This window comes from Triticum dicoccoides, chromosome 7A, assembly GCF_002162155.2.
Source record: "Triticum dicoccoides isolate Atlit2015 ecotype Zavitan chromosome 7A, WEW_v2.0, whole genome shotgun sequence".
Classification (NCBI taxonomy): domain Eukaryota; kingdom Viridiplantae; phylum Streptophyta; class Magnoliopsida; order Poales; family Poaceae; genus Triticum; species Triticum dicoccoides.
This window is the reverse complement of record NC_041392.1, coordinates 533,917,327-533,926,681: the sequence shown is the minus strand read 5'-3', so window position 1 is coordinate 533,926,681 and position 9,355 is coordinate 533,917,327.

Below are 9,355 nucleotides of genomic sequence, written 5' to 3'. Positions count from 1 at the left end.
TAGGAGAGTCCAAATGAGGTGCGGTTTTCGGCCACGCGATCGTGATCGAACGATCTAGATGATGGAGCAGAGTTTGGTGGGTTTTGGGCCAAATTGAAGGGGTGTTGGGCTGCAACACACACGAGTCCTTTTCGGTCCCTCGGTTAACCGTTGGAGTATCAAACGAAGTCCAAATGGTACGAAACTTGACACGCGGTCTACCGGTAGTAAACCAAGGCCGCTTGGCAAGTCTCGGTCCAATCCAGAAATGTTTAATCCCCACACACGAAAGAAAGCTAGAAATGGCCACCGGAGGAGAACGAAGCGCCGGAATGCAAAACGAACAACGGGGAAAATGCTCGAATGCATGAGATGAACACGTATGCAAATGCAATGCACATGATGACATGATATGAGATGCATGACAAAGACAACAACACAAGGAGACAAAACCCTAACCCAAGAAAATAAATATAACATAACGCCAGAAATGGCAAGAGTTGGATTACAAATAGGGAAAGTTACATCCGGGGTGTTACAACACTCCACCACTACGAAAGGATCTCGTCCCGAGATCTAGGACTGAAAGAACACCGGGTACTCAGAACGGAGGTGATCCTCACGTTCCCAGGTAGCTTCACGGTCGGAATGGTGTGACCACTTGACTTTGAGAAATTTGATTGACTTGTTGCGAGTCTTGCGTTCAATCTCTTCAAAAATAGCAACTGGGTGCTCACGACAAGAGAGATCTTCTTGGAGCTCAATGTCCTCGAAGTTGACGGTGCGGTCAGGAGTCTTGAAGCACTGTTGAAGCTGAGAGACATGGAACACGTCATGAACATTTGCAAAGTTTGAAGGAAGCTCGAGTTGATAGGCGAGGTCGCCTCTCTTGCTGACAATCTTGAAAGGTCCCACGTATCTAGGGGCAAGCTTCCCTTTGATACCGAAGCGACGAGTACCTTTCATAGGAGAGACACGGAGGTAAACATGATCTCCGATCTCGAAAGCCAAATCACGGTGCTTACTATCATAGTAGCTCTTCTGGCGGGATTGGGCTGCTTTGAGGTTATCACGAATGACTTTGCACATTTCTTCTGCTTCTGTGATTAAGTCATTACCCAAAAGCTGACGTTCACCGGTTTCAGACCAGTTGAGAGGGGTACGTCACTTCCTGCCATACAGAATTTCAAAAGGGGCCTTGCCCGAACTTGCTTGGAAACTGTTGTTGTAGGAGAACTCAGCATAAGGAAGACAATCCTCCCACTTCATGCCGAAGGAGATCACACAAGCCCTGAGCATATCTTCAAGAATCTGGTTGACACGCTCGACTTGACCGCTTGTTTGAGGATGGAAAGCAGTGCTGAAGCGGATGTTAGTGCCCATGGCCTTCTGAAAAGAATCCCAAAACTTCGAGGTAAAGATGCTGCCACGGTCTGAAGAGATCACTTGAGGAATACCGTGCAGAGAGACAATGCGAGAGGTACAGAGTTCCGCCAATTGAGCTGCACTGATCGACTCTTTGATAGGCACAAAGTGAGCCACTTTGGTGAGCTTGTCGATGACAACGAATATAGCATCATTGCCACGCTTGGACTTTGGAAACCCAGTCACGAAGTCCATTTCAATGTGGTCAAACTTCCATTCTGGAATGGAAAGAGGTTGAAGGAGACCTGCTGGCCTTTGGTGTTCTGCCTTCACTCTTCTGCAGACATCACATTCATTCACGAATTGAGCGATCTCGCGCTTCATTCGAGTCCACCAATAAGCTTACTTAAGGTCCTGATACACCTTCATGCTCCCAGGGTGGATGGAGAGGAGAGAATTGTGAGCCTCGTTCATGATCACTTTACGGAGGTCACCTCTGGGCACAACAATACGATCCTCGAAGAAGAGAGTGTCCTTGTCATCAAGGCGGTAGCACTTGTACTTGGACTGGCTCTTGGCAATCCCAATCTTCACCTTTTTCACCATAGCATCAAGAAGCTGGGCTTGGCGAATCTGGTCTTCCAAGGTAGGAGAGACTAGAAGGTTGGCGAGGAAACCTTGAGGAACAACTTGCAGATTAAGTTTGCGGAAAGCTTCACAAAGCTCGGGTTGATAAGGCTTAAGAATCAGATTGTTGCAATACGCTTTCCTGCTCAAAGCGTCAGCAATCACATTGGCCTTGCCTAGAGTATACTCGATACTCGGATTATACTCTTGAATCATTTCGACCCATCGAGTTTGCCTGAGGTTGAGATTAGGCTGAGTGAAGATGTACTTGAGACTCTTGTGATCAGTGAAAATGTCCACTTTTCTTCCCAATAGAAGATGTCTCCAAGTCAAAAGAGCATGCACAACTGCCGCCAACTCGAGATCATGAGTGGGGTAGTTCTTCTCATTAGGCTTCAACTGGCGAGATGTATAAGCAAACACTTTCTTCTCTTGCATCAATACTGCGCCAAGACCTTGGAGAGAGGCATCACAAAAGACCTCGTACGGCTTGGATTCATCAGGCGGAGTCAGAACTGGAGCAGTGATCAACTTCTCTTTCAAAGTGTTGAAAGCAATATCACACTCCGGAGACCAAACGTACTTGACGTGCTTCTGAAGAAGATTAGAGAGAGGCTTCGCGATCTTAGAAAAGTTTTCAACGAATCTTCGGCAATAGCTTGCGAGACCGAGAAAACTGCGGAGTTGCTTCACGTTCTGAGGAGGTTCCCAATTCACAATTGCAGACACCTTCTCAGGATTCACGGAAATGCCCTTGGCAGAGATGATATGACCAAGATAAAGAACCTCATCGAGCCAAAATTCACACTTGGAAAACTTGGCGTAGAACTGATGTTCCCTGAGCTTATCAAGAACCAAACGCAAGTGCTTGGCATGATCTTCCTTGTTCTTGGAGAAAACCAGAATGTCGTCGAGATAGACCAAAACGAAGTCATTGGTGTAGGCGTTGAAGATGAAGTTCATCATGCGAGAGAACTTCGGAGGAGCGTTGGCGAGGCCAAAAGACATGACAGTGTATTCATATGAACCAAAGCTTGTTCTAAACGCTGTCTTGGGAATATCTTCTTCACGAATGCGAATCTGGTGATAACCCATACGAAGATCAAGCTTGGAGAATACTTGGGCACCTTTGAGTTGTTCGAACAGCTCATTGATGTTGGGAAGTGGGTATTTGTTCTTGATGGTCTTCTTGTTCACTGGACGGTAATCAACACAAAGTTGGTCCGTTCCATCCTTCTTCTTCACAAAAAGAACACCACAACCCCACGGAGAAGAACTAGGCCGGATGAGACCCATTTTCTCTTGCATATCGAGTTGCTTCTTCAGCTCCTTCAACTCTTCCGGTCCGAGCTGATAAGGACGTTTGCACATAGGTTCTGTGCCAGGCTCAAGTTCAATAACGAATTCAACTGGCCGGTGCGGAGGCATTCCTGGGAGCTCTTCTGGAAAGACATCTTGATATTGGCAAACGACTGGAATTTGAGAGATGGCATCCAATTCACCCTTCTCATTTAGAGAAACAGACGGATAGTATTATCCCGAGCGGCAAAGACAATAACATCCTTAGACTAATGACTCAATTGAATCTGCCTGGCAGCACAATCAAGATGTGCCTTGTGCTTAGAAAGCCAATCCATTCCGAGAATAAGATCAATATCCAAGTTACCAAGAACAATTGGGGAAGAAAGGAACTTGTAGTCACCCAATGTGATAGTAACCTCAGGGACGCAGGTGTTAGCTGTCATCTGCTTGCCCAGTGACACAATTTGCAAGGAACTTTGCAGATACTGATAATCACACTCATACTTTGATGCAAAAGGTTTGGAAATGAAGCAATGCGATGCACCCGTGTCAAAAAGAACTTTTGCAGGAATATCATTAACAGGAAGGTTACCCATGATCACATCTGGCGAGTCCTCTGCATGAGCTGCATTCACCATATTGACCTTGGCGAACTTGGGGTTATGCTTGACCACAGCTGTACTTGCCGATCTGATAGGAGGAGGAGGAGGAAGACGCCTCTGGTTGAAACACTTGTTGGCATAGTGACCCTTCTGTTGGCACTTGTTGCATGTGACCTCTAAAAGCGGACGGTGATACAGAGCACTCGATCTTGGAGCTTGAGACGAAGTCTTGTTCTGAAAGCCAGGGTTGGGTGGGTGGGAAGAACCACTGCCACCTTTGCTCTTCTGCTGATACGGCTGACGGAACGGAGGAGGAGGAAGCCAAAACTTCTGCTGCTTGGCCACTTGAGTAGAGGAAGAAGGAGTAACATCTCTGACTCGCTTCTTAGAAGCATCACACCTCAACTGAGCAGCCTCTTGCTTCAGTGCCATGTTGTAGAACACATCGTATCTCAAGGGCTCGAAGAGGACAAGAGCTAGCTGAATTTCTTCTCTGAGACCACCCCTGAACTGATATATCATGCTCTTCTCATCAGGGACGTCCTGCTTGGCAAAGCGGGCGAGCTTCTGGAACAACTTGTTGTAGTCAAAGACAGACAAAGAGCCTTGCTTCAGATTGCGGAATTCCTCACGCTTGCTTTCAACCACGCTCTGCGGAATATGATGATCTTGGAAATCTCGACGGAAATCATCCCAAGTGATAACACGTCCACCTCTAGAGTCCTTGTACTGCTGGAACCATTCTGCAGCTTGATCTTTGAGTTGGAAGGAAGCGAACTTAACAAAGTCCTCGGGCCTGACATTACTGCACTCGAAATGCTTACACAGATCCACAAGACAATCGTCAGCATCGGTTGCCTCAACACAATTGCTGAAAGTCTTTGGCCCGTTAGCAAGGAACTGGTTGAGTGTAGCAAAGTGACTCTGATTGCTACCTTGATTCCCTTGACTGCCTTGATTGCGCTCTTGAAGAATTTGCATGATCAGCTGTGTGTTTGCATTGGTTGCGGCCATCACAGCTTGCCATGCCTCCGGAGGAGGTGGAGGTGGTGGCAGATCAGGATTCGGAGTCGTGCGCGTTGGAGGAGCCATCCTGAAGAGGTTGACCACCATTAGCACACTGACAGATAAATTATTGAAGCTGAATCCAACAGAATGAAAATTGCAACATATAGTCTTCACATCCGAACAGAATGAACGAATGCATTCCTCTTGAAATGGTCACATATCCATAAATTGAGAAGCCACGTAGAGTTAACGTAGAGAAATAAATCAACAAGGTACGGATCAAGAACGAATAATCGGTAAGAAATCCCAATCTCAAACCAATATCCGTGGAAGAAGAACTAGAGCTACTAGAATTCCCACCTATGAAACTCCCGAACCTTTCCGGTTATGCAATCAGGTGTTGGGGATACAGGGGAAGCATAATATCTCACCCAAACTAGCAAATCCTACATCCAGCTGTATCCATCCTTCAACACATAGCCAAGAAACCTTCGGAAACCATCTACCTCAACCTTCAAAAAGCATCCGTTATACAAGTTATGGCGATACTCCCGAACTCCCGCCCCAGTACTGGGTGGCGTCGAGGTTATCTCACCAACGAACTGCATAAAAGAGATTTTCGATGTCGGCGAAAATATCTCAAGTATTCCAGAATTGCAACGATAAAATTATGATGACAACACCTCAGAGCTCAACTCCCTGGGACACTTCCACTAAACCCCTGATAGGAGGCACCAAGTCAATGTTCTCACCATAAAACCATCAGAACGATTCCAAGATACCCGCATGATCCTAAAAAAAATTTAGTGAAATTTGAGAAGAGAAGAGTCAAAACTCTACGTCAGGATGCCTTACCAGAGCGACGAGGAGACTGGGAAGTAAAAAAGAATTCCTAATCTCTCCGATATATAATTCCTAAATGACTCAAAGCATTTTTTCTAGACACAACTCGGCCGCTAAAAACAATCAAGCAATGGGGCTCCTAAGGTCGGGGAAGGCTCTGATTACCAACTTGTAACACCCTCGATGCGACTATAGCTCCCACGTGTTGAGGCACGACTTAGAGACATAATCGCATTGAAGGCATATGTCGCAAGTTAGGCAATCTTCACAACATCCCATGTAATGTAATAATAAAAGGGGAGAAAACATATTTGGCTTACACTCGCCACGTTAATCAAGTACATAAATAACATTACATCATCCAAACACTCATGGCCCGACTACGGCGCCAACATAAAAGAGAACCCAACATGCGACACGGTCCCAATCACCCCCAACTGGGGACCACTACTGATCATCGGGAAAGGAAACGTAGTATCATTGAGAGTCTTCGTCGAACTCCCACTTGAGCTCATACGCGTCTCCTGGAGCGAAATCATCAGGCCCTGCATCTGGTGTAATAGTAATCTGTGAGCCACGGGGACTCAGCAATCTCGCACCCTCGCGATCAAGACTATTTGAGCTTATAGGTAAGGCAAGATAAAATATGAGTGGAGCCGCAGCAAGCGACTAGCAAGTATGGTGGCTAACTTATTCGCAAAGGAGAGCGAGAAGAGGAGGCAAAGCACGAGCGAGAAGCTAGAGAACAACCTGCACAAACATTACTCCAACACCGTGTCCACTTCCCGGACTCCGCCGAGAAGAGGCCATCACGGTAACACACTCGGTTGATTCATTTTAATTAAATTTAGGTTCAAGTTATCTACAACCGGACATTAACAAATCCCCATCTGCCCATAACTGCGGGCACGGCTTTCGAAAGTTCAATCCCTGCAGGGGAGTCCCAACTTAGCCCATGACAAGCTCTCACGGTCAACGAAGGAATAGACCTCCTCCCAAGATGTTCCAATCAGACTCGGTATCTCGGTAACTCAAGACACTTCGATAGGTTAAAACAAGACCAGCAACACCGCCCGAATGTGCCGACAAATCCCGATAGGAGCTGCACATATCTCTTTCTCAGGGCACACTCAGATGAGCGCTCCATACAACTAAAACCAAACCTCGAGTTTCCCCGAGGGGGCGCTGCACATGACTCTAGTTTGGACCAACACTTAGAGGAGCACTGGCCCGGGGGGGGGGGTTTAAAATAAGATGACCCGCGGGCTCCGGAAACCCGAGGGAAAAGAGGCTAGGTGGCAAATGATAAGACCAAGGTTGGGCATTGCTAGAAAAGCTTTAATCAAGGCGAAATATCAAGGGGTTCCCATTATAACCCAACCGCGTAAGGAACGCAAAATCCGGGAACATAACACCGATATGACGGAAACTAGGGCGGCAAGAGTGGAACAAAACACTAGGCGAGAGGCCGAGCCTTCCACCCTTTACCAAGTATATAGATGCATTTAAGATAACATGGCAATATAATAATATCCCAACAATTAAATAAAAGATGTTCCAACAAGGAACGGCCTCCAATCTTCACCTGCAACTAGCAACGCTATAAGAGGGGCTGAGCAAAGCGGTAACATAGCCAATCAACGGTTTGCTAGGACAATGGTGGGTTAGAGGTTTGACATGGCAATTGGGAGGCTGACAAGCAAAATGTAGGCATCGTAGCATTGGCATAGCAAAGAGCGAGCAAACTAGCATAGCAAAGATAGTAGTGATTTCGAGGGTATGATCATCTTGCCTGCAAAGCTGTCAGAGTTGACTGGATCCTCAAAAGCGAACTCAACGGGCTCCTCGTTAGTGAACTCGTCTCCCGGCTCTACCCAAACAAGACAAACAAGCAACAAGGATACAATCAACCACGTGCAAACTCAAACAACACGATGCAAAGATGATATGCTATGCGGGATGCAAAATGCAAGAAATGACAGGAAATGCATGAACCTGGCCTCAACTTGGAATTCCAAGGGTGCCACTGGAAAGATGAGATGAAATCACTTGAAAACGATATAAAGAACGCTGGAATCGGAGTTACGGTTTGGAAATGGCAAGCGATTCAAATATGACACCGGTCTGCGATTTACAGCAAGTAGGCATCTAAATGCAATGAGATGAACATGCTACAGCACCCAAACATGACAACAAAATACATGGCAGGGATGCACACAAGATGCTTAACAAAAGTCTAGCACTGAGCTACGGCCAATTCATCCATTAACAGGTTCAAACAAGCATGGCAAAAACGCAAATGGTAAAACAGATCTCAGACTTAGTGAAATTAACACTTGTTTGGAATTTCGGATCATATAGCCCTCTTCGGAGAAACAAAACAACATGCTACAGGACCTGAACATGACAAATAAAGACATGGCATGGAGCTACTCAACAAGCTTAACAAAAGTCCCTTAGTGACCTTGAGCCAAAAGGGATCACAAAATATACTAACAAGCACACGAACATAGCAAAAACATAATCAGTTTTCAGACTTAGTGAAAACTGGGACATGCTGAAACATAACTCATGAAGGCATGTTTACGAGCTCGATGCACTCACCACGGTGCAAGTCATGGCAAGACAAGCATACATCCAGAAAGAAGGCACAAAATACAAGCTATACATGGCAAGAACAATGGCATAGCATGCACGGATCAATTATAATAACATCGGCAAAATCGCAAACAAGTTGACGATCTGCCCAGATTCACAACGAAGCAAAAGTAGAGCTCGATTGACTCAAGCTAGGGTGCTCCATAATTGCAAACAAAGACATGGATGGATAGAGCACTACAAGATTAACAAAACTCCCTTACTGATCATCCTCAAAATGAGGCACGGATTACTAGGAAACAACAAGAACATATGACATCGTGAACTAAACAATCCTAGACTTAGTGAAAACTACTAAGTCCCAGAAAACAGATTTACCGGGTGCCTCACTTTGCAAGCTTGCACAAATCACCACACACATCACAAAAATGCATGGGTTGCACCTCTGGAAACATAACAAAATGCTTAACAAAACATATGAAGGACTCACATGCATATCATGCACACAATAATCATGGCAAAAATGACAAAAGTCTAAGATGGACTAGCAGATCTGTCAATTAACTCACGAAGCCTCCTTCTAACAGCATTTCGGGCATCAAGATGCACTCAAATGAAAATTATGCAATGAAATGAAATGATGTACTCATCGATACGAACATTTTGATATACTATATGCCCAAATCGGAGCTACGGATGCAGAGATATCACAGGTCAAACTATGCATAAAAATTAGGGTTCCGGGGAGAAAAAGTCAACCGAGGGGATTTTTCCAGATCCAGATCCAGCACGGTAATCGAGGTCGCCGGATTTCCTGTTCACCGGAGTTCTTGCCGGAGTAGAGGAGGAGGCCGGCCGGGGAGAGGAAGGGGTCGGGACGGCGCCGGTGGAGCTTGCCGGCGCGGTGGCGGAGGCGGCTGGCGCCGGCCGGCGTCGGGACGGCGTCGGGAAGAGGAGGCGGTGGCCGGCGGCGATGGAGGCGGCGGTGCGGTGGCCCGGCGACGAGGAAGGAGGCGGGGCTGGTGCGAGGC